The sequence below is a fragment of the Balaenoptera ricei genome, chromosome 1 (genome assembly GCF_028023285.1).
Source record: "Balaenoptera ricei isolate mBalRic1 chromosome 1, mBalRic1.hap2, whole genome shotgun sequence".
Classification (NCBI taxonomy): Eukaryota; Metazoa; Chordata; class Mammalia; order Artiodactyla; family Balaenopteridae; genus Balaenoptera; species Balaenoptera ricei.
Genome location: NC_082639.1, coordinates 47,034,481 through 47,058,110, shown reverse-complemented (window position 1 = coordinate 47,058,110; position 23,630 = coordinate 47,034,481). Strand labels below are relative to the sequence as shown.

The 23,630-nt window shown below is 41.8% G+C and overlaps 1 long non-coding RNA gene across 1 annotated transcript; it reads left to right on the top strand.

Annotated features, from left to right (window-relative positions):
* The first annotated feature begins 10,562 nt into the window (after positions 1-10,562).
* On the top strand, positions 10,563-21,762 carry LOC132349924 (uncharacterized). Its single transcript, XR_009497765.1, has 3 exons — positions 10,563-10,676; positions 10,858-10,975; positions 21,679-21,762. It is a non-coding gene; the product is annotated as an uncharacterized LOC132349924 (long non-coding RNA).
* Positions 21,763-23,630: the final 1,868 nt, after the last annotated feature.

Sequence of the window (23,630 nt, the reverse complement as noted above, 5' to 3'; positions counted from 1 at the left end):
GAGCTTTTGGCCCCCGGTGGTCAAAAGGTCATCCATCAGATACTCAGGCCCAGTTGAATGGCAAGTGGTCTCAACCTGTCTCCTCTGGGCAAGATCTAGCTCCAAGTTCCTGAAAAGCAACTTGAGCAAGGGTTACTATAGGGACCCAAATATCAGAGGTGTTACTATAAGGAAGCTAGTGGGAGTTTAGCTTAAAATCATCTAAAAGCAAGAGAGGCAGTTTAGTTTTGGTGGGCCTAATCAGGTTAGCTTTGGGTTTCAGTGTGCCCTTGTCTTTCCCTGAATCCCTCAAGAATGAGGAATGAACAAACGACCCCTCTGGCTACATCCTGGTGGCAAAGGGCTTAGGCCTAACAAGGGCTTGAGGAATGAAACTGTTTAGCATTCACTTGGAAATAGTCTCTGGTTCCAGGTTTCAGGTTGACATTTTACATTATTAGAATTGTCCTGCCTTGTTCAGTACAACATCTAAGAGCTCATTTTATAAGCAAATACCGGACTAAAAGGATGAGAAGTATCAATAACCCAAGCTTTAATAGTCACTGAAGATTAGATCTTCCCTTGTGGAATCCAGGAGCTTTACCCTGAAAACCGGTCTGGACCCGGCACTTCTGGGGATACCTGTTGTAGCCAAGTAGCTTTTTGCCTTATTTTGCCTATATGGGTTTCTATTTCGGTAGAAGCATTAAAGTATGTACAGCAGGAGGTATTAGCAACAGCACAAACTCCACCTTGTTCAGCCAGGATGTCATCTAGATCTCTGTGGTTATCTAGGACTACCTTGTCTAGAAAGACAATTTCCTTCTGTTGGGCAGCAGTAGCTAAGGCAGTTTCATGTGCTATTATGCCTAGGGTAATGGAGAAGGTCCCAATCAGTTGCTCATGTGATCTGACTCCCCACCGTGGTAAAAGTACTCTACAAAACATGTATGGAAAGCCATCCTCTTGATATCCAGGTAAGTAAGCAGCCTTTCTTATTCTTGAAAACAATTCAAAAGAACTAGTCCGATGTTAAGTCTCATTGGAGTCATGGACAGAAAAGGGAGTGACTAAGTACACTAGTAGGGAGGTGTCTCCAATTCTCCAGTTGTTTCAATATGTATAGGCCCTAAGGTGATCACTGGAACTGCAAAGATGTGTCCTAAGGAGGCACAGAAAATGTCAGACATATTTTGGAATTGAGTCTCTCATTCTTAGGGAGATGGTCTAGAACTTGCGCAAGCTAGTGGTCACTGAGTTAGTACCCATGAAGAGTAGTGTAGTTTACAGCTTGATAGGGGAGTAGGTTGGCCTACTCCTTGAAAATATAACGTCTCCATTTTGAAACCTTGACATAATTGAGAGAACCCGTAACCTGATGTTGGAGCATACCATTCGTGGACTAGAAAATAAGAACAGGGGACAATGGGGAGAGAAGTGAATAATGCCATTTAGTAAACAGAAAAGCCTAGTTTTCCCATCAGAAAAGGTCTGGTTTTGGTGGGAGTAAGTTTTTGGGTTACATTTTTTTCTCCAGAGATCATTATCCTAGTCTGGGTTGGGGGCAAGGGGGAGTTAGGAATAAACAAGGAACAGAAGAAAAAGGGCCTTGAATAACCATTCTAACTTTATTGGTTACACTTGTAGGCTTTTGCTTTTATGTCAAAGTAAATTTAGGGATGCTAAAAAAAATTGTTACAGGCACAAAAAAGGGAATAGTATGATCACATGAGGAAGGTGGTTTTGGATGACATATCCAACACTGAGAAAGATTACCTGCCTTTGCCAATGCTTGGGAAATCCTAGTTGTTGAGTTGTCCTTCCACGCTTGGGGGGAGGGGGGAGGAGGGGAAGGGTCAAAGCCAACAAGGAAGCATGACAAAAAAGAGAAGGGCAATCATTTTTCTACTTCAACATGTGGATTTAGAAGAGTCAAGCAAGTAATCTAACAAGTGAGTTACTCGTTGCTTTAGGAGACTGCCTTCTGAATAGCAACTTGAGACCTATCAGGGGTTCACTTGTCCATTCAGGGAGGTGTGGAGCCAGCCAATGTTGGGATGACGACAGTCGTGCTGTTCTCCTACAGCATGGGTCCTGTTCTCTGTGACGTTTCTGTAGATAAGAGGTGTCACTGACGATCCTTGTGGAGCCAACTTAACTCAAGTGTGATGAATCCGTGGCTTGACTCATTTTTAATATCACCGAGGAATGGGTCACTAGTAGGACCTCAAATTCTGGTCCAGCAAGGATACAGCTGGTTTTCTAGATGCTTACTTTTCCACGATTTCAGTAGAACCCAGTCTCCAGGACAGAAGTTGGACAGAGGAGCATCTGTGGGAAACATCATCCTGCTGGAAGCAAACTGATGTAAAGCAGTTACAGTAGCTCCCAATGATGGTACATACCAGACAGTATCTAGTTCCTTAAGATATCAGTTCTCTCTGGGTCTCCTAAATCAATTCTAGAACATAGAAAAGGGCTCCCATGTAACATTTCCTATGGGCTAAATTAGAGATTACTTTTTGGGGCCACCTCACCCGAAGCAGGTAACCTAGGAATTATTTCTTTTAGTAAGGATTTTGCAACCTGGAAAGCCTTTTTGGACCAGAAGGAAAAGCTTCTACCCAACCAGTGAAACTGTCCACAAATACTAGTATGTGCCTAAAATTTCCAGAGGTTCTCAGCATAACAGTAAGTCAATCAGCCAATTTTCTCCAGGTCCAGTGCCTCGGGCCTGAACTCCTCTGATTACTTGAGGTGGCCCAGTTTCTAGATTGTTTATAGCACATACCATTCATTTCTGTATTACTTTTGAATAGTCCTTTGCATGTTCGGTCCTATAATGAATTCCTGAATCCAGTGGAGGGTGGCGTCCCTCCCGTAGTTGGTGCTCTGGAGTACAAGATTTATGACGTCCTCCAGAAGATGTTCAGATACAGGTTCTTGTCCATTATAAATCCATCCTTCCTTGCTGTACCTATAGTAGGCGTCCTGAGGATGGTCAGAACTCCAATCAAATCCCCATTGGTTGGCCCTTCCTAAGTCCTCAGGAGAATACTTTGGATAACGTATTGTCAAATCCACATCAGGAGTCAGGGCCAACATGGGGATCTATGTGTTTTGGTCCTGGCCACCAGCTTCCTGGCCTGTTCTACTTGATTTTTCCCTTAAGCGATCAGTCTGATCTCGAATGCCCTGGGCAATGTACAATGGCCAGTTCTTATCCTCCATGACAGCTTCTAATAAGTTTAAAATGCCTTTCACATGTTTAAGGTCCTTCTTCCCTGCAGTTAACAGTCCTCTCTCATTTTGAATCCCCCATGGGCATGGACCACTGAAAAAGCATATTTAGAATCAGTGAAAAATACTCTCTTATCCTTACCTAGATGGAGGGCTCTGGTCAGTGCTATAATCTGGACCTTTTGTGCAGACGTACCTTGTGGGGGGCTTCTACTTCCAGTGTCTATTGATGGGTCACCATCACATACCCAACTTTGTGTTGCCCTTGGTCCATAAAGATACTCTCAACTGTGAACATCTCAAGGTCTGGATTCTCCAATGGCAAGTCTCTCAGGGAGGGGCAGCTGGAATAGACTTATTCAATTATGTGAATATAATCAGGTACATGTTCCTCACTACTAGTGGGAAACAGCGTGGCTGGGTTTAAGGTTGAGGCTGCCTTCAAAGTGACATTAGGGTTATCCAATAATATATATAGTCTCATATTCTTCTAACCTCCTGAGGTTGATGAATATCCTCCCTTCTGTTCTAAGAGGGGAAGTACAGTAAAGGGTATACACAGTGGTATGTTGTCCCAGTATAAATTTCTTTTGCTTCTTATAAGAGGTCACAAGTAGCCACTATGGCTTGAAGGCAAACTGGCCGTCCCTTAGTGACTATGTCTCACTGTTTTGGGAAATAGGCAACAGGTCTCCTTATGCTGCTCAAGTATTGAGTCAATACTCCAAGACTGATTCCCTGTCCCTCATGAGCAAACAGGTCAAAGGCTTCCTGATATCTGGAAGGCCTAAAGCCGGGGCAGTTAATAACTTTTCTTTGATAACTGGGAGTGCCTTATGGCTTTCCCAGTCCAGTCTAGAGGTTCATTAACTCCTCCTTTAAGAGCTGCATAAAGGGCTTTCTCTATGAGTCCAAAGTTGGAGTTTGGAATGCGGCAGAACCTGGTTGTTCCCAGAATCCCTGCAATTGTTTCCTGGTAGTGGGAACTGCAGCCCTGGCTAGAGCTTCCCTTCTGTCAGGGAGCCACTTTCTCTGTCTTTGGAGAGTTTGAAGCCCAAGTGTTTAACAGAGGGCTGGGAGATCTGTCTCTTTTTCTTGGGTACTTACACCTTGTTCAGCCAAAAAGTTCAAAGTCAAAACTGTATTCTGGTCAAAGGTGTCCTTTGTTTTACTGGCAATCAGAATATCATCTACATATTGGAGCAGAGCTCCCTTATTTTGTTAAAGGTGCCTCAAATCCTTTGCCAAGACTATCCCAAATACATGGGATCCCAAATCCCTGAGCAAGTACTGGCCAGCAGTACTGATGTTTAACTCTTGTATATAGATCTTCCCATTCAAAAGCAAGCAACTCTTGGGATTCAGAGTTTCAGAGTGGTCCTGGGTTAGGGACCACTGGATGAATACCTTCCGCAGTTTAATAAATTGCTAACTCCTATACCAACCAGTATGCATCTATGCCTGGTTTCTGGGCTAGAAAAATTAGAGTATTATCAGGAGACAGGCAGGGGTGCACTAACATACTGAAGAAAGACTCTTAGTAAAGACTGAATTCCATGCTCTGTCCCTTCCTTTAATGGGTACTGCATTTCATTTTGGAATTTTGGCCCAAGGACTGAGTCTGACCCATATAGGTGTAGCTGATTTTGCTCTCCCCAGCCTCCCTTCAGTCCATAGTTCCCACCTCATGCCCTGCGGTATCTCTTCCCAAAGTGACGAGGGTATTCCTTTTGGGATTGGAGCAACAGAGCCTGCAATGCGCAAGGTTGCTCTCGTGGTTTTTCAGGGTTTCTTCAGACACTTCAGTTACTAACATAATCTCAGAAGAAAGTTCAGAAAGCCAGGATATTTAGAACCAAGTAGGTGGCCCCCATATTTATCAGAAAGTCAAAAAGTTGACTTCCCACATTCATAGTCAACCAGGGCTCCATAAGGGAAATATTAAGGGACTCAGCAGGATTTAAAATAACCCTTGGGCCCCGTTACTCCTTGTCACTGTCATTCTCAGTCAGCTCAGGAATGTGACATTTCCCCCATAGTTCTCCTTATTCAGGAGCTTCACTCAAGATATGACACTCTTTCTTCCAGCATGACTGCTGTTTGCAATCTGCACATTGGTGGGGTCCCATTTGGGGCCCTGGGGAATTCTTCCTGCTGCTGGGTCCCTTGTGGGGGACCTCAGTTTGGTCCAACATTGCCCTGTGTCAAGGCAGCCACCAGCAGAGCAGCCTGTTTCATCTTTTGTGGCTCCCTTTTCTCCTGAACCTAGTCTGTCATTAAAAACTTGAGAGGCAGTTTCAACCAGTTGAGACATAGGGTTCCCCAAGGCCCCTTGCTCCCTTTTGTAACTTCCTCTGTATGTCAGAGGCACTTAGACCATGGAATGTCATATCGAAGTTTTCTGGTGTCTCAGGATATCCTCATTCTACATTCTTCTGAAATAAGAAGGGAATTTAAGTTTCTAACATCTGCCCAGGTTGAGTTGTGGGTAGAAAATATATTTGTTCTTTTTGGGTCATCTCGATAAGTTTGCATAATCTTTCCATTCAATAAATCCAAAATTGAAAAGGTGGAATGGACCCAAATCAATCCCATCAGCTGCCCAGTCTCAGAGTTCATACTTCCACTTGGACTTGCCTTAATGGATAATGCCCTGCCTGGTTTTGGGTAGCTCCCTGGACAAATTGAGTACCTTGATGGGTATGAGAGGGGGAGACCATTCTTATTTTTCAACCCTCCAAGGACTGGGGGGGGGGCCCAAGCCTGGGGTTGGGCTCACGTGCTGGTGACAGAATCAGTAAGGCCACCATACGGGGGTGGAGGAGGAGCAGTCAAAATGTTCAACAACTGACAGCAAGTTATCCTCTTTCTCATTAGAATCAGGCAAAACAGGTTCCTTTGCCTTTCCTTCTTGTTGAACCATAACCTTACATTTTCTTTGGTCTATTCTAGTACAAGAACAACAAAGTTGAACGTAAGATGTTTCATCCCATTTTTTCCCATTAACAAAATCTAATAATTGTAAAATTGTAATTTAAGGATCCATTTTGAGGCCATGTTTTCTCACGAGTTTAAAAAATATTCTGTCCATGGGGTGTTACCAAAACATCTTTTTTCTTTTTATGGGTTCATAGCTAAACATTGCCCAGTTTTGGAGAATGCAACCTAGAGAGCTCCAAGGGGGAATGGAATTAACATTTCCCATTTTGCAGGGTTTTTTCCACGGGGCCTCAGCAAACAAAGCCTTTATAAGGGTCTGTCTTGGTAGTATTTGCAGAAATTTTCCAGCGCCAACAGAACTCAGGAGAGTAAGCCCCAGAGGAGCTGCTGATGCTGACTGCTTCGCTGTGAATGATGAAGGCCCAGAAGGATTGTTCTCTTAAAAGTGAGTCCCTCTGAGGTCGTTTCACATCACGGGCAGGAACCCCAACACCTCCATAATTTCCCCAGTCACTTGGGAACGTTCCAAGAGATTGGAGGGAATACTGCCTCTTTTCTTTGGAGTCAAAAGACATTCATAAGTTTAATTCCTAAGGGAGTTTTTCTACAGTCACCAAAAAAGTGAGCCCCCAAAGAGTCTTATTTGTAAAGAATTGACTATCAGACATAGAAAAACATAGGTAAATAAGTCTAAAACTCCATGACTCTAACCCAGGTTTGAGAACCTCAGCAGCTTCCAGCTTTCATATTGTCTCTCATAAGGTGGGCCTCTACCCATCATCCTAGCTTTGGGACTCCAACACAAGGGTCTGGACTCTAGTCTGACTAAAGTCTCACCAAGGAGGGACTCCAACGTACAATCTTATCAGGCTTATTAGACAGTTTTGGCACGGGCACGTTTTAGAGAGGTTATTCACTCACAAGAAGTCTTCCAAACACAGAAACCATTTCTCAGCTGTAAAGCAAAACTATACACCAAAGGTCAGTGGCTCTGAATTGGGGAACTCTCAGGGGTGGTCCCTGGGACACGTGAGCCCCACCTGTAGCGGCTGGGACTTGTCCCCAGGCTCTCAGTATCAGCAAGGGACTGAGGAACCACGGACAAAAGTCCCATCTAGACACTTTCTGTTGGCCGGCACACCAAACGTGTTACTGAAAGAGGTTCATTTGTAGGCCACATGACAAGCCAAACCCTGAGACACAGAGGTTGGCAGCCGAGAAAAGTTTTATTCGTGTGACAGCCAAGCGAGGTGACACGAACACAAATCTCAGATCCACCTTCCCGAAGACAGGGTTTAGGAATATTTATGGGATAAAGAAGCAGGCATGTCTGAGGCATGGGAAAGGTGATCGGAGGTAGGAAACGTCAATAAATCGGTGGGCTGCAGAAGCATAGTAGAGCTTCGAGGCTCTTCATAGAATGTGCTAAGGCCACCACTTTCTGAACTTGAGTTATGAAGGTGGAGTTTTTGCCTCTAATGTCAAAAGGTCATCCATCAGACACACAGGTCCAGCTGAATGGTCGGTGTTCTCAACAGGTCTGAACTGGGCAAGGTCCAGCTCCAAGTTCCGGAAAAAAAAAACAACTTCAGGTCACTATAGTAACAGGTGCTTATCTATAAGGCAGCTAGTGGGAGTTTAAAACCAACTGAAAACAAGTGACTAGGCCTGCCAAACCTAGCCTGCCTCCCTTGTTTTAATCAGGTTAGTCCTCAGTTTCAAATGACTATCTTTAATGGCAAGTCAGAAATGGAACATGCAGGTGATCCTGGTATTGAGGACCAAGGCCTTCAAAGGCACAACATTTTTACTAAGTACTGTCTCAGGGGAGTGTTTAATTGCCTTTTATGGAGCAAAAAGTTAATGTGGGCCAGCCAGGAACCTATTCATTCCCCTTTGGTAAGTTTTACCATAATTTCAAACACTGCTCCCTACCTGATTGCCTGTGAGTCTGGGGTTTGACATAGCTTTATCCTCTATCTATTTGCCACCAATCTCTTCACAAAGCCTGTAAGTGCCTCAATATATTCAGAGCAGAAATCATCTGAGTCTTCCTCATCATTCTCATCAGCTCCCTCCCTATTATAAAAAGCTCTTTTGCCCTTATTTCATAGACTAAGAAATCATAATGGAGACTTATGGTTCCATTTAGAAAAATACTTTCCATGAGCCATCTGTATCACTGATGTGCTAAATTTGTCCTATTGAAGAGGTAGTCAAACTTCTGAGCAGTCAAGATGACACAGATCCCTGGATTCTATCCCAGATGTGCTGACAGAGAATCTCTGAGGACTGAGTCTGGGATTCTGCAGTTTAAATTCCTCTGGTTTTTACTATGCATGATAAGTGGAAGAACCATCACTTTAAATGTTTGGCCATTGAACTCTCTGCTTGGTTAGTTTAGTGGTCAGCTAATGACTGAACAGATCTTAATGCTTTGAACCAATAAATCTCCCAACCTCTGCAGAGAGGCTTGGTGTATGCTTAGAAGCAAGTCATCAATGCTCTGGCAGGTAATTTACAACTCTACCTTAGCTTTCACTCCTGCTTATACAGGGCCTCCTTATCAGCCAGAAGCAAGGGATTCTCAGGTCTTTGAGCATGCACATGACGCTAGAGCATGCACAGCTCTACACATGTGTATGGCCTAGATTCCCAGGAATACATAGTTTTTCCAAACCCCCTGTAGACATGTTACTCCCAGCTTTTCCTTAATGTTGGTCAGCTTATTTATACCCACTGTTTTCACCACCTCAGGCCATGTGATGTTAAATGATTGCTGCCAATTGTTCTTTAAAAATGCTCTAGGGAAATGGCAGTTTGTTTGACTGCACCGGGAGCTTATTCTTTGCAAAGTCAAAAAGTCTTGCCAAATAAAGACTATTCTCTAGAAATTGAGCTTTTCAGGGAGTATCACTCCCCTTTTGCCCTACCGATCCTAGGCTATTTTTCATGGCTACCATGATTGTGATGCTGAGGACTCAAACACTGGCATAATGATCAACAAATATAGGCGAATGGAAATAGAGGTCCCAGAAATAGGCCCATACTTAATTGCAATTGGAGATTTGACAAAAGCCCCACAGTGAAATGAATAGTCTTTTCAACAAATGGTGCTGGGCCCACTAGAAATTCATTTAGGGGCTTCCCTGGTGGCGCAGTGGTTGAGAATCTGCCTGCCAATGCATGGGACACAGGTTCGAGCCCTGGTCTGGGAAGATCCCACATGCCACGGAGCGACTCGGCCCGTGAACCACGATTACTGAGCCTGCGCGTCTGGAGCCCGTGCTCCGCAACAAGAGAGGCTGCGACAGTGACAGGCCCGCGCACCGTGATGAAGAGTGGTCCCCGCTTGCCGCAACTAGAGAAAGCCCTCGCACAGAAACGAAGACCCAACACAGCCAAAAATAAATAAATAAGTAAGTAAAAGTGAAATTCTTTAAAAAAAAAAAATTCATTTAGAAAAAGATGAACCTCAATTCCTGTCTCACACTATTACAGAAAACTTAATTTCAGATGGATTATACAACTAAACTTATCCTAAATTTTCTTCTAGAAGGTTTAGTTGACTATATTGGCCCTTAGACTTTTTGGAGATAGGCACTTAGAGAGAGAAAGCTTTTTAGACAGAACCACAGAATGCAATAACATAAAAAATGAATAGGTTAAACCACATCAAAATTTAAAACATTCTCATCAAAAGATACCATGAAGAAAATGAGTAAATATGGCACAAACTAGGAGAAAATTATTTGGAAAATACACACCTGACAAAGGACTAATGTTCAGAATATATAAAGAATTTTCAAATTCAACAGTAAAAGACAACAAAAACTCAGTAAAACATTCTAATAGAAACTTCACAAGAGAGCTATAGGAATAGTCAATGAGCACATGAAAAAAAAATGTCCCAAAGCATTAGTCATGAGGGAAATACACATGATTAAAATCTACATTACACAGGACTTCAAATTTTATGTATTTCACTGTATGTAAATTTTAACGAAAACTAAACAAACATTGAACTCCTTTTGGTAATTACATGGTGAAGTATTTGGAGGTAAAATATCTGATCCTGAAAGTTAACTTGAGTGCGTTAAATATGTTGAATTAATGGTAAATAAGTAATAAAGAAAATATTAATTGTAGAATTTAGGTTGTGAACATGAGCATTTGATGTATCATTCTTTAGCTTTTTCTATGCTTATCAATCTCACAATAAAATGTTGGAGAAAATTATATTAAAGCAAAGAAATACAAATAGAGGGTAGGTTTCTTATTTGTGTGACTATTCATATGGCCACAGCTGGTTTTTGGTTTCCTATGTTATTGTGTGTTCCCCTTAAATCAGCATTGTGCTCCCCAGCTAACACTTCCTTCCTGGATCTGGTCTGATGTAGGTGCCAAACCAGATTGGCTCAGTCACCACTAGCCCTCTGAACCCTGGAAGCTTGGTTGGTCTCCCAGCTGGGGCAGCCACCGTGACGACTTCGCCCATCTATGACTGCAAAGCCCAGGTCAGCACAGCCATTGTCTCACCCTCTATCATTAATTGATTGTCTCCCTTTTCCCCTCGGGCAAGGAATGGCAGCCTGCAAACCCTTCCTCACCTTCCTGTGTGGGTCACAGGCAGCTCCATTGCCCAGGTCAGACTAGATTGTGACCACAGAGATTCTGACTTCCTCAATGTCCCAACAGCAAGGTGGATTATCCCAACCCGGAAGTGTGAGAACATTACCACCCAGATGCCTCTCCAGGGACCTCTCCTGTGATTAAACAACCACTGTAAAGTTTCCTCGAAGCCATGGCCAGCTCGGTAATGACCTACTTTCAATTGCTTTCCTTCCTCTCTTCCCCGCTTCTTTCTCTCCATTCCTACTTCCTTGGGAATACACCTCCAATGATGTTTATGTTCTTTAGAAAAGAGCCAAAACAAATCTCAAGTTGATTATATTTTGCTTGTTCTGCAACTACCTCTTCATTTTCCTTTACTTCTCTAGTGTTCTTTAAACTCCACAGAGTATTTTTCTAGAACTGGGCTTGAGTATCTAAATAACCAACAAAGTGGACCATAATTTTACTATAACTTAATTTCCAGTGGCCTGAAGGAATACTACCCACCCAATAAAAATATTTAACATTCAGAGTATGAAAAACTTTGATACTATAATTTGATCACATTTTTATTAAAAGCATATACTCATGTATTGAAAAAGAAAGAACTTGTTTTAAAATCTTAACAATTAAAATACATGTATAAGAATGCTCTTAGCAACATATATACAGTAGCCAAAAGCTAAAACACTCCAAAAGTAGAGTATTAGATAAATGTGTAAGTCATAAAATTAGGATTGCCAGATAAAATAAGGATATTATTTACATTGTTAAATGAGTTACCTGAAATTTAAACATATCACAAATAGTGCATGGGACATACTAAAACATTTGGGTTTTTTTTCTGAAATTCAAATTTAACTGGGTATCTTGAATTTTTATTTGCTAAATCTGTTAATATTATACAATAATGAAAATGAATGAACTATAGTTAAATGCAACACGAATCAATCAAGCAATGTTGAGTAAAAAATGTTGTCTTTACACAAAACTCAAACTCAGGCAGAACTCAATAGTTTAGAAATCAGCATAGTAGTTACAAGGTCGGGAACAAGTGGGTAGTGATCCATAGTGGTCACGAAGGGATCTCCTGGCCTGCTAATGCCTTGAACTCTGGGGGGGGTATAGTAACACAAAGATTTTTATGTTGCTTTGATTCACTGAGCTGTGACTTACAATTTTTGTACATGTTATAAAATGTTGCAGAATGTTTGTTTTTTGTTCATCCAAAGAAAGTTGCAATCACTGTGCACACTATTACTTCAGTGTTATCTGATTACAAAAATATCCAATTCTAAGGTTCAAAGTCAAAAAATAAAAAGATAGAAAAGCATAAAGAAAAAAAAATTCAATCCAAAGTAATCACTGTTAAGACAAATTTTGGCTGTGTACTCTTTCAGAATTGGAGAGAAGAAAACTTTAAGAAAATATTTCAAGATGGCTTTATTTTTAACCAACATCTTTTGTTTCTCTCCCAAACCCACTAAGATTTTGCTTCTTCTCCATTCCTCAGTTCTGAGTATTCAGGGAAAAGAAAACAATTTCTTCCTAGCAGACTACATACATTTTAGAAACATCAGGGTTCTCTTTGAAGATTTGTCAAAAATAATAGGTTTAGAAATGTGAGCAACCTGTCTCAGCACAGGTTCAGTGGCTCAAATTTTGTCAGAACTAAGTTTGAATCCAGGTGTGACTGGGCAAGTTATCGAAGCCCCTCATCTTTAATGTCCTTATTTTAAAATCATTTAAGCCTCAACCTAAGGAATGACAGGTTTAGCCCAGTGCCTGGCAGAGAGGAAGCCTTCAATTATCAACATGATAAACCCACAATTGTTCTGATGAAGTCTCAACTGGAGGTCTCTTCCTTTAGCCTTGAACTTTCCACAGGTCTGGGTTTGCCTGTCTTCCTCCTACTGGCAGCGTGCCTGAGATTGATTTCCTTGCAATTTCTTCCCTCCTTGATTTTAGCAATAAAATACTCTAAAAATGGGAGGCTAATGAAGTTATGTAAGTTAAGATGATTCTTTTCCCAAGCCCTCTGATTCGTTCCTAGACCAATCATCTGAGAAGAGTTCCTTGTAAGCTAGACCAACGTCTTTGTAAATTTCCTTGGGCAATGACTGTGAAACTGCCCAAACTGCAGGATGCTTATCTTTTAGTAAAGTAAAATATCTGTTTTGCCCACACCTAATTAAAAGGGCTGATTTCATTATACCACTGTGTCACTTGGCTGTCTTCCAGGATCTCTTTGTGAGTATGTGGGGAAGAAAGGGACAGCGAATGTGCTTTATTTCATTACCTAAGCTCCCATGAAACAGCAAAATCGCAGAAACAGCAGTCTGAGACGTTGGAGATAATTGCTGTTTAATTCTGGATTTGATGAGCTAATGAGCACTGTGCAGAAGGCATATGATGGGGCCTCGTTTACAGCATAAACTATGTTGCTGTGTGCATTGGGGAAAAATATGTCATCTGTGTGTATCGCTGCAAATTACATTTTTCAGCGTAAGCAGTAATCCTGCCAAACAATTACAATGTTTACAGAATCTGATGTAATCCATCTGTTGAAAAGACTTTTCTGTGTTTAGGCTGATAAAATACAAAACAGTTGGTGAAGACTTAACAAAATCCATGGATTTTGATTTTTGGGAGAGTGTCATTTTCTTTCTAGTCTGTGCAATGGTGATTAATGGTGAAAAGATTCCAGAGCCTTGGACTCCAACAAATTCTGTGAGATGGAGAGACAGCAACACAGTCGAGGTTCAACTGTCTTCCCTAATGTATTACCTTCTTGCTAAGCACTGACACCAAGGCATGGTCAAGTGCACTTGAAAAACAAAGTGTTCAAAGTACATATTCTCTCCCCTCTACTGCCATTCTTACCTTACAGCTAAATTTGGTAGTGTTTATACAGAGTGACTCAAAGCATCTTAGCTGAATAGCCCTTCCTTCATGAGAGGTTGACTTTACTACTGGGGTGAGCTGAAAGACAGTGAACTAGATGCTTTACAAATGTTAGCTTTTTTTGAGACTTGGTGTCACAGTTTGGGCTATGGACATTGGGCTCCTTAAGTAACAACACTACTAATAAGTAGTAGGGCCAAGACCCATGCCCTTAACCTTTAAGGCAGGCTTTCTTGACCTCGTACCATTGACACTTTACACCACGTAATTCTTTGGTGAGTAGAGGTAAACATCCTATAATGCACAGGAGAGCCCCAGCAGATGCCAGCAACATCCCTCCAAGTTGTGATAACCAAAAATATCTCCAGCCATCGCCAAATGTCCCCTGGGGAGCACTGTTACCACCCCTACCATGGTTGAGAACCACTGTTCTAGGGTATGATACTTCATAAACGATAATTGTGCCATGGGTTTTCATATCAGATGGATTTGTGTTTGCATCCTGGCTTTACCAAGTACAGGTTGTATGATCTTAAGTAAGGAACTTAAAGAATCCTGACTATAGATAGCAGGATCACAAAGTCATAGCTTCAAGGGGGTAGGTTTTACTGCCTACCATATTCTCAGATTCCTCCCGCCCTCAGGCCTTACTGAAGAAGCATACCACCTAAGACAAGATAGGTTGCTTACCATGCCAAGACTGCTTCAAGACAAGTCCTCTTGATCTCCTCCCCCTTTAAACTAGATTTTACTGACCATAAGACCCTCATAAGTATAAATATTGAGTCAGTACAAGAAGTAATAATATTTTCTCTAGAATACAATGGGTAGAGCATGAGGCAGACATTCAGCACCCCCTTTATCCCTCAGAATTTACTGTATTATTATGCTCCAGTCAGCTTCCATCTTCTAGTATCTACATCTCAACTATTTCCAGACAGTTGCTCTGCAGGCACATGCGTGGCAGGCTGGGCATGCTGGAGACTGATCACCAACCCAGAAGCAGTCCTTACCCCAACTGAGAGGCAAGAGAGCTGGGGTATTTATATCCCCACTCTCTGCTATCCTTGGTTAATCCTGAGAGATGTATGCTACCATTTCTGAGATTAAGCTCCAGACACCTACAGTGGTTGGTAGCTGGCTTAACACATCCATTATTGACTGTGTTCCCTGTGTCACTTCTTCATCCACCTGCCAGTGTTCCCTACACCTCCCAAATAAACCACTTGCATCTAATCTTTGTCATCTGTCACTAAAAGGAGACTATAAATTATTTTCTAGTGAGTTATTCTTTAATGTACATAATTTCAGGGAGTGCTTAAAAATGCAGATTTCTCAACCCTATAGATTCTGACAAGTAATTCTGCAGCAAGGCCGCCAAAACACTGTGTTATAAAAAGTACCCTCAGGTATTTGAAGTGGACCATTCTTTGAGAAGTTTTATTATATGGTAGTTTCTAGAGTTGAGGAAAACTGTTTATCACTTTAAATACTTAGCATGCTTAAAGTGCCCCCAAATGTAAGCTGCTATCATGACTACTTATGCTGACTTCATCAGCAGAGTCAGCCTCAACAGAGAAGTCAGATCATCCAGAATGATCAGAACAGAAAGCTGATAGAGACAGACATCACAGGCAGGGATATGGAAACAGCTGGTGGCTATAAGATTTAATGCCCTATTCCAATGATTGGTTTTGTGACTACAGTAGACTATGAGACTTAAGTTGCTATATAAAATCTTAGCTAATGCTGTCTATAAAATGCCGGGAATAGAGTGCTTATAAGAGCAAGATTGTTTGTTTGACTTATTTTCATATCCCCAAAGCATAGCATGATGTCTGCTATAGTCAAGATTCAACAAATACATTGACTAGGTGGACAGAAGTTGCAGTGAAAGAGTAGAGATACTCAAATCAGACAGCTGGCTAGATTTCCCAGATTTGGAAGTTTGGATGGGGTAATGTCAAGCTTAGTGACTGTGACAATCTTCAAGTTAATCCAGACCTTTCACGGAGGATTACAAGATATGGTAGAGTCAATTGTTGGGGCCCCACCCAGCTTATATGAGTGTGAGATACTAATAGCTCATAGATGTACATTTCTCCAGGAAATTGCCCTCAGCTGATGGGAGCACCTCCCCTGGAAATGCCGTCCACAAGGGTGGCCCAAGACCAATGACTGATTCAAAAGCACCAATCCCTTGCCTCAGAATAGGACAATTTTATGGTACCATTCAGTTCCAGAGCTCCCTTAGAGATCATGCTGAAATAGGCTTCAGCTGAAGCCACATCTCTGCTTACCTCCTTCCCCTGTCCTAACCTGCTCCCTCACCTACTTACAAATTTCTCCTGAAAGTCCTCCCTCAACAACCACCTGCACAACAATCCCTGTGCTTAAGGAACCTGACCTAAGGCACTTGGCACCATGAGTGAAGCTCAAATCTACGTGTGTGCATGTCTATTGGACTCAAGGGACTCAATGACCACACCACATAACATACCACTCAGAAGTTGCTGGCCTGGTAGAGTAGTGAAAAAACCACTTAAAGATGCAGCTGAAGTGCCAGCTTGAGATACCATCAAGCAGGGGGCACTATCTTTCTGGACATACTTGAACCAATATCCCTTACATGCTTCTGGGTTCCCACTAGTAAAATGCGTGGGTCTGGGCACCAAGAGGTGGAAGTAGGATCACCCCTCAATGTGGGACAACTCTGTGATACCACTCATCCTCCAGTGCTTTTCAGAGAACAAAGGCTGAGATGTGACTTCAGTTGAAATAATATCTGTGAACTTCTCCTGCTCTATCCTGCTTCCCTCACTTCCCATACAGGTTCCTCCTCTGGACATTCAATCACTAAGTCACTTTCACAAGAATCTTCTCTGGCTCTGCTTTTAGGGAACCCAGGCTAGGGTTAAGACAAGGCACCCCAGTTCAAACAATACAGAAATCATCTCACCCTCTGCTCTTCCTTTAACAGATGTTGGAGAAGAATCTGATGCTTTGTTTGCTGGGTAATGAAACAGATCCTGAGATGGTAAATTACCTAAGGTCACTTAGTAAGAAGAAAAGCCAATATTGAACCTGGATCAGACTGTAGAGGCCTCTTTCCACTGCAGCATTCCTGCTGGTTGCTCAGGCTAGCTAATGCCCAGGAATCACAGTACTTTTATGCAGGATCTCACCACCCTCTTGTCTTCCACCTCCTAGACTGGCTGGTCTGGGAGGATAACAAAAGACAATCATGAGTGGTGTCTTGGATGGGTCACAGTAAGCTAGAAACACCACTTTGGAAGTCTCCTTTCAACACCAGGCTATCGTCAGTTATTACCTAGCTTTTCCTCTTAGAGCTAGGCCTGTCAGGCTGTGGTGCTCAGATATTTCTATTTGTCTCTCAGTTCCAAAGATGTTACGCAGCATGTATATTGGCCATTCCCCCAGGAAGTTGATTTGAGTCTGTTTCACCAAGGTCACAGTCCCCTTTCTAGCCATGACTGAAGCTAGTCAAAGTGAGAGATTTGCATCTCTTGAAGTAACACATTTACGTGGATTTACTCTGTTCCAGGTTTCTGAAATGGACTTTGAGGGAAGAGAAGTGTTGAGTGGGTGGAGAATATGGGGATGGGGTGAGCACTGATGGGAAAGGTCAGGACCTATTTGAGGGAAATGAGACATCATTCAATAAGCATGTGTGCTGATGCCCAATTCATTCCACCACAAATTCAATTGCCAGATGAGCTCTCAGTCCATACATGGTAGGTCTCAAAGCCAAGGGGACTAGGCTTCATATTCATTAGCTACTCTAGGCCTGGGAGACTTATTTAAAGTGTAGCAATATTTTTTGGGGGTGGGGGCAGGGATCTGTCTCCTAAAGCAAAGGATGTAAAAGCAAAAATAAACAAATGGGACCTAATTAAACTTAAAAGCTTTTCCACAGCAAAGGAAAACCATCAACACAATGAAAAGACAACCTACTGAATTGAAGAAAATATTTGCATATGTTATGACCAGTAAGGGGTTACTATCCAACATATATAAACAGCTCATACAGCTCAACATCAAAAAACCAAACAACCTGATTAAAAAATGGGCAGAAGAAATGAACAGACATTTTTCCAAAGAGGAAATGTAGATGACCAAGAGGCACATGAAAAGATGCTAATCATAAGGGAAATGCAAATCAAAACCACAGTGAGATATCACCTCACCTCACACCTGTCAGAATGGCTATTATCAAAAAAAGTCTACAAATAACAATTGTTGGCGAGGATGTGGAGAAAAGAGAACCCTCCTACACTGCTGGTGGGAATGTAAATTGGTGCAGCCACTATGGAAAACAGTATGGAGGTTTCTCAAAAAAAACTAAAAATAGAATTATCATATGACCCAGCAATTCCACTCCTGGGTATATATCTGAAAAAAACAAAAACAAAAACATTAATTCAAAAAGATACATGCAGCCAAATGTTCAAGCAGCATTATTTACAATTGCCAAGATATGAAGGCTACCTAAGTGTCCATCAACAGATGACTAGATAAAGAAGACGTATATATGTGAGGAATACTACTTAGCCATAAAAAAGAAGGAAATTTTGCCATTTGTAGCAACATGGATGGACTTGGAGGGCACTATGCTAAGTTAAATAAGTCAGACAGAGAAAGACAAATACGCTGATCCCTTATATGTGGAATCTAGAAAATACAACAAACTAGTGAATATAACAAAAAAGAAGACTCACAAATACAGAGAACAAACTAGTGGTTAGCTGTGGGGAGAGGTAATTGGAGAGGGGCAAGATAGGGCTAGGGGTCTAAGAGTTACAAACTGCTATGTATAAAATAAATAAGCTACAAGGATATACTGTACAGCACAGGGAATATAGCCAATATTTTATAAAAACTATAAATGGAATATAGTCTTTAAAAATTGTGAATCACTATCTAGTACACCTATAACTTATACAATATTGTACATCGACTATTCTTCAATAAAAAAAATTTTGAGGCAGGAGAAGTTACTTAAAAGATCAGTTTGGCAACAAACGTGAAGGAATAATTGGAAGGACTTAGGAATGTTCTCTGCATCCAGTTACGGCAGATTTATTGTATCAGAAATTGCATGATCCTTCTGAGTCCGTTGACACTACCTACTTCCTGGACTCATTGCAGCTGGTTGTCCTAGGATTGATCAACCACCCCAGCACCCACCTGAGGCTCACCAGTCGCTTGCCTTAGGAGTGACAGGGCTGCCACCCCACAACCAGGCAGATTAGCTTCATGCCTGGAGTTTGGGGCTCTTCCTGCTACGTATAATCTAGGATGAAACACTATGCCTCATGGCATGGGATCTGGCAGCCGAAGTAGCTGAAAAAGAACCCAAGTGATAAAATTCCTGCTAGGAAACCATGTGGGAGGTAGCTGGGGAGATGATAAAAATCTTCTCTACCATGAACTATTTATTCTCAGGTGAAAGTTTTCCTTGAGCCAATGAAGTCTAGGTTTAGAGAGAATCTGACAGTCTCCTTTCCCTTTCCAAACCTTCCAAACAACTGTTTAGCATGTGAGAAAGATGGGGAAAGAAAAGCTTAGGAAATGTGATGATATGCCATATAAGGAATCTCTCCCTTTTGCATTTTTGAAAGACTTCTTAAAATAATGTGAAATTATTCACTGATTAATTTTTTAATGCGACATCATTCTAAGTCTGGACTACTAGGCATCTCAATTTTATTTGGGTTATACTACATTCACTTTAATCCTATCCAGAGAATTTGGAACCATGACTACAGTTTTCTTGAGGTGATTTTGATTTTAACTAGTATCTACTATCTCAGGAAAAGTAATCTATTACCAGATATTACTATGTACATGTTTATCTATATACTTTATATCAATTTCTTCTAAAATAAGAGCAAAGACCATTTTCAGCATTACATTTTAAGTGACAAAACAACATATGGGTCTGATTCTCTTTGTGGACCTAATTCTTTAAACAAGGTTAGTATGACTTTTTGAATGTGACTGTTTCAATACAATTAGTAAAATACATTATAACAACCCTTTGCTCTATGTGTTTTGTGATGTCTTTAGCCAAAAGCAATATAATTTTGACTGGAGCTCATTCAGCAGAAACATTTGCTTAATCTTGTTAACATCCTCACTAATGAACCATCCAATGATCATTACTACAAAAATACAGCCAAGATGTCCAGGTGCCTCTCATCACAGTTCTGGTTGTTGCTATTTTCCAGTTACTCTAATCCCATATAGCAACATGAGCAGGATGAGCTTGAATGTGGGAGCAATCTGCACCTCATTTCATTGGTCACGGACTTCCTCTGACAACCAATTTAGAGGGAAAAAAATTTGACTTAAAGTCCAGTCAGGGAGTTCCTCTTTTTTCCTCCTTGTAGGCTTAGAAAATTTGGAAAATCTTTGGAAAGATTTTCTGTCCATTAGTACTTCCACCCAAAAGTAAGCAAATAAGGGAGACAAGGCAGAATTCTCAGCAATCATAGATTCTGTAACAGACCCTGGACTTTGGACTAAAAGTAATCAAGCATTTGCAATGACTAGGATAGCACACTGCACAGAAATATCTAAAGATAATTAGAAGCAGGAGTACAACATTATTAAACTTGTTTGGAGGGATATGTTGGGGGGATGGTGGGTAATGAACACTGCACAGAGCATTCTTTCTGCCACTGCCCATGATCTGAATCTAACTCTTGTGCTCTCGGAAGGATATTTCCTGCCCCATGACTTGACTTGATCTGCCTAGTGAATACCTATTCATTCTTAAGATCTCCAGTCATCACTTCCTCAAAGACCTTCTACCAGCCCAAATTAAACATTCCTATGGATACACTTCTCTGTAGTACTTATCCCAGTCATAGTTTTACATTTACTTATTTATCTGTCTCATGCCCCCAACTTTAAGCTCCATGAGGACAAAGGTTCTCTTCCCACTATATCATAGTGCCCCAACAAGTAAGGGTTTGGTGTCTTGCTGAATGAACTCCTTCTTCGGACCTACATTTCCCTACCCTTTAAAAGGAGGAAGTTGGAGATTTTTAAGTAACTACTAAACACTAATGTGACAGCTCTTCAGCTTATAGAAAAGACATTCATCTGCCCTAGGACATACCAACTTCCCCTCTAAAAGAGGTTTTGGGTAATCTGGAGATTACAGAGTAAGACTAATACAGGCCCAAAGCTTTGATTTCTCATGAGAGTGCTTCAAACACCCTCTCATGATCAGGGGATCAGGGGAGAGCTTCTGAAACCCATCCTTGGGCTCTTTTGGAAATGTGGGCTTACACAAACCACATCAGCTTTAAAATATCTGTACAGGACATTGTGTGGATGTTGATGGAAATGGATCTACTATTTTATTTTTTAAACCTCAAACATGTTCAAGCAAACCTCAGATTAAAATCTCAAATAGCTGTTTTCTTACTTTCTTTAAACCTTTTTTTCCTTTTGGTGTGTCAGTGACTAATAAATTACAGTAAAGCTTGAGTTTATACTAGCTCATAGGTGATTACACTGGACAAGTAGTTTTCCCAAACCCTAGGGCCCCTTGGAAAATTAAATAACCCACATATGGAAGAAATAAGCAGACAGAGAGGTTCCTACCTACCTGCATTCTCTAGCTGCCGAAATTGTGTTTTGATAAGAGGAAACAAGAAGGACAAGAAGGAACTGATAGGCTCCTAGACCCTGAAAACTAAAATTGTTGTTACTGTAAAAACTGCCCTGAATAGGTCAGCCAGGCCTGAGTGTCTGTTGCAGGATTGCTGAGCTTGGCCCTCATCTAAATTTTTAATCTCCATTCCATCCCTACCTCTGACTATCCTTTATCCCCCATCATTATATCATTCTAGAAACCATGTATTTCAGACATTCCAGGAGAATCCCAGTTTCAGTTGTTTTGTCCTGATATCTTCATGACTGCCCACGTTCTCATCACACCAGGTGTTCTATTTTTGCCTTCAGCAGCATGGCCCCTGGAATGGCACCTCAGATGGGAGTTGCAGACACAAAACTTGATGTTGGCCAGCAGCTAGCAAAAATGATTAAAGCCAACCCACTATACTGGGACAGTTGTTACTAAAGCCCCAGCTAACAGTTACCAGAAGAAGGTAAGCCTGATTTTTTAAAAGCTTTTCTGACTTTTAAAAATTCTGAACACCAGATTTTCATGTGAAATATCCTATTAAAAAAAAGTTTACAACTCACTTGACTTGAAAAAGTATGAGTAAGCCAAGAAACAAAAACAAAAACAAAAATATACAAAAGCCCATTTGTCTATAGGCTCATCAGGCCACACTTGTCAGATTACTTCAGTCTTTCTCTAAACTCTCCATGTTTTATCTCTGTCTGTCCCTGAATGCCCCCACAAACCATTTAATTAACTCATCCAACAACCTTATGAGATAGCTGGTAGTGTCCCCATTTTTAATTTGAGGGCATAGAGGCTCTGATATTGCTAACTGGTCCATGGTTACACAAGTCAGAAAAGATTTAGTGTTTGGGATCACAAAGAACTCTTCTCAATGTCCCTGTTCTTTTCCATATTATACCATTATCTCCTGAAATACCTAATAATGCACCCATTTTTAAAAAATAAACTACCATGATAGACCCCAAAAAGATATCTATAAAAATAAAAGTGAAATACCTGGAGGTCCACCCCCCATGTGCCGACACAGCTTGATGACTCTGTCACCCCAAGATTGCCCAAAGCCAAACAAACACAAATGCATCCCACATTTGATGGACAGTGAGTTGGAATCAGCCAAGACAGTGGAGTAGAAAGACTCTGAGCTCACCTCCTCTCACAGGCACACCAATATTACAATTATTTACAGAATAACCATTGATAAAGACTGGAACAAGAAAAAGATCTACAACAAAAGATATAAAGAAGGAACCACAGCAAGATGGGTAGGAGGGGCAGAGTTACAGTATAGTCAAATCCCATGCACCCAGATAGGCAACACACAAATTGGAGAATAATTACATTGTAGAGGTTCTCTACAAGGAGTGAGGGGTCTGAGCCCCACTTCAGGCTCCTCATCCTGGGGATCCTGCACTGGGAAGATGATTCCCCAGAATGCTTGGCTTTGAAAATCAGTGGGATTTACTTTAGAGAGTTCCAGAGGGCTGGGGGAAATAGAGACTCCACTCCAAAAAGGCACACACAATATCTCACGTGTTCTGGGACCCAGAGCAGAAACAGTCATTTTAAGGGAACCTGGGTTAGACCTACTTTCATACCTTGGAATATCTCCCAGAGAGGCAGGAGGCAACTGAAGCTCACCCTGGGGACACAGACACTGGCAGAAGCCATTTTGGGGAGCTCATTTTACCACATGAATACTGGTGCAAGAACCTTTTTGGAATCCTCCTTCTAGCTTATTAACTTCAGGACCGAGCCCTGCCCCTATCCAACAGTCTGTAGGCATCAGTTCTGGGACACCTCAGGCCAAGGAACTAACTGGATGTGGACACAGCCCCACTCACCAGCAGAGAGGTTGCCTTAAGACCTCCTGAGCTCATAGACACCCCTGGACATTGCTCTGTCCACCAGGCGGTCCAGGACCCAGCCCCACACACCAGTGTACAGGCTCTAGAACCAGGACTTCCAGGATCCTGCAGCCAGGAACCTGGATCCACCCACTAGTACGCAGGCTCCAGCTCCAGAATCTCAAGCACCACCCACAAGCCACCCTGCTTTAATATTAGGATGAACCTCACCCACCAGTGGGTGGACACCAGGCTCAGGAAAACTACAGACCCAGAGCCTGTGGACCCAGCCCATCTACCAGCAGGTCAGCATCAGCCCTGGGACAGGCTGGGCCCTGGCCCCACCCAACAGCAGGCTAACACAAGCTTTGGGACACCCCAGATGCCACAGACAGCTGTGTAAGCAATTGGTCCCATCCACT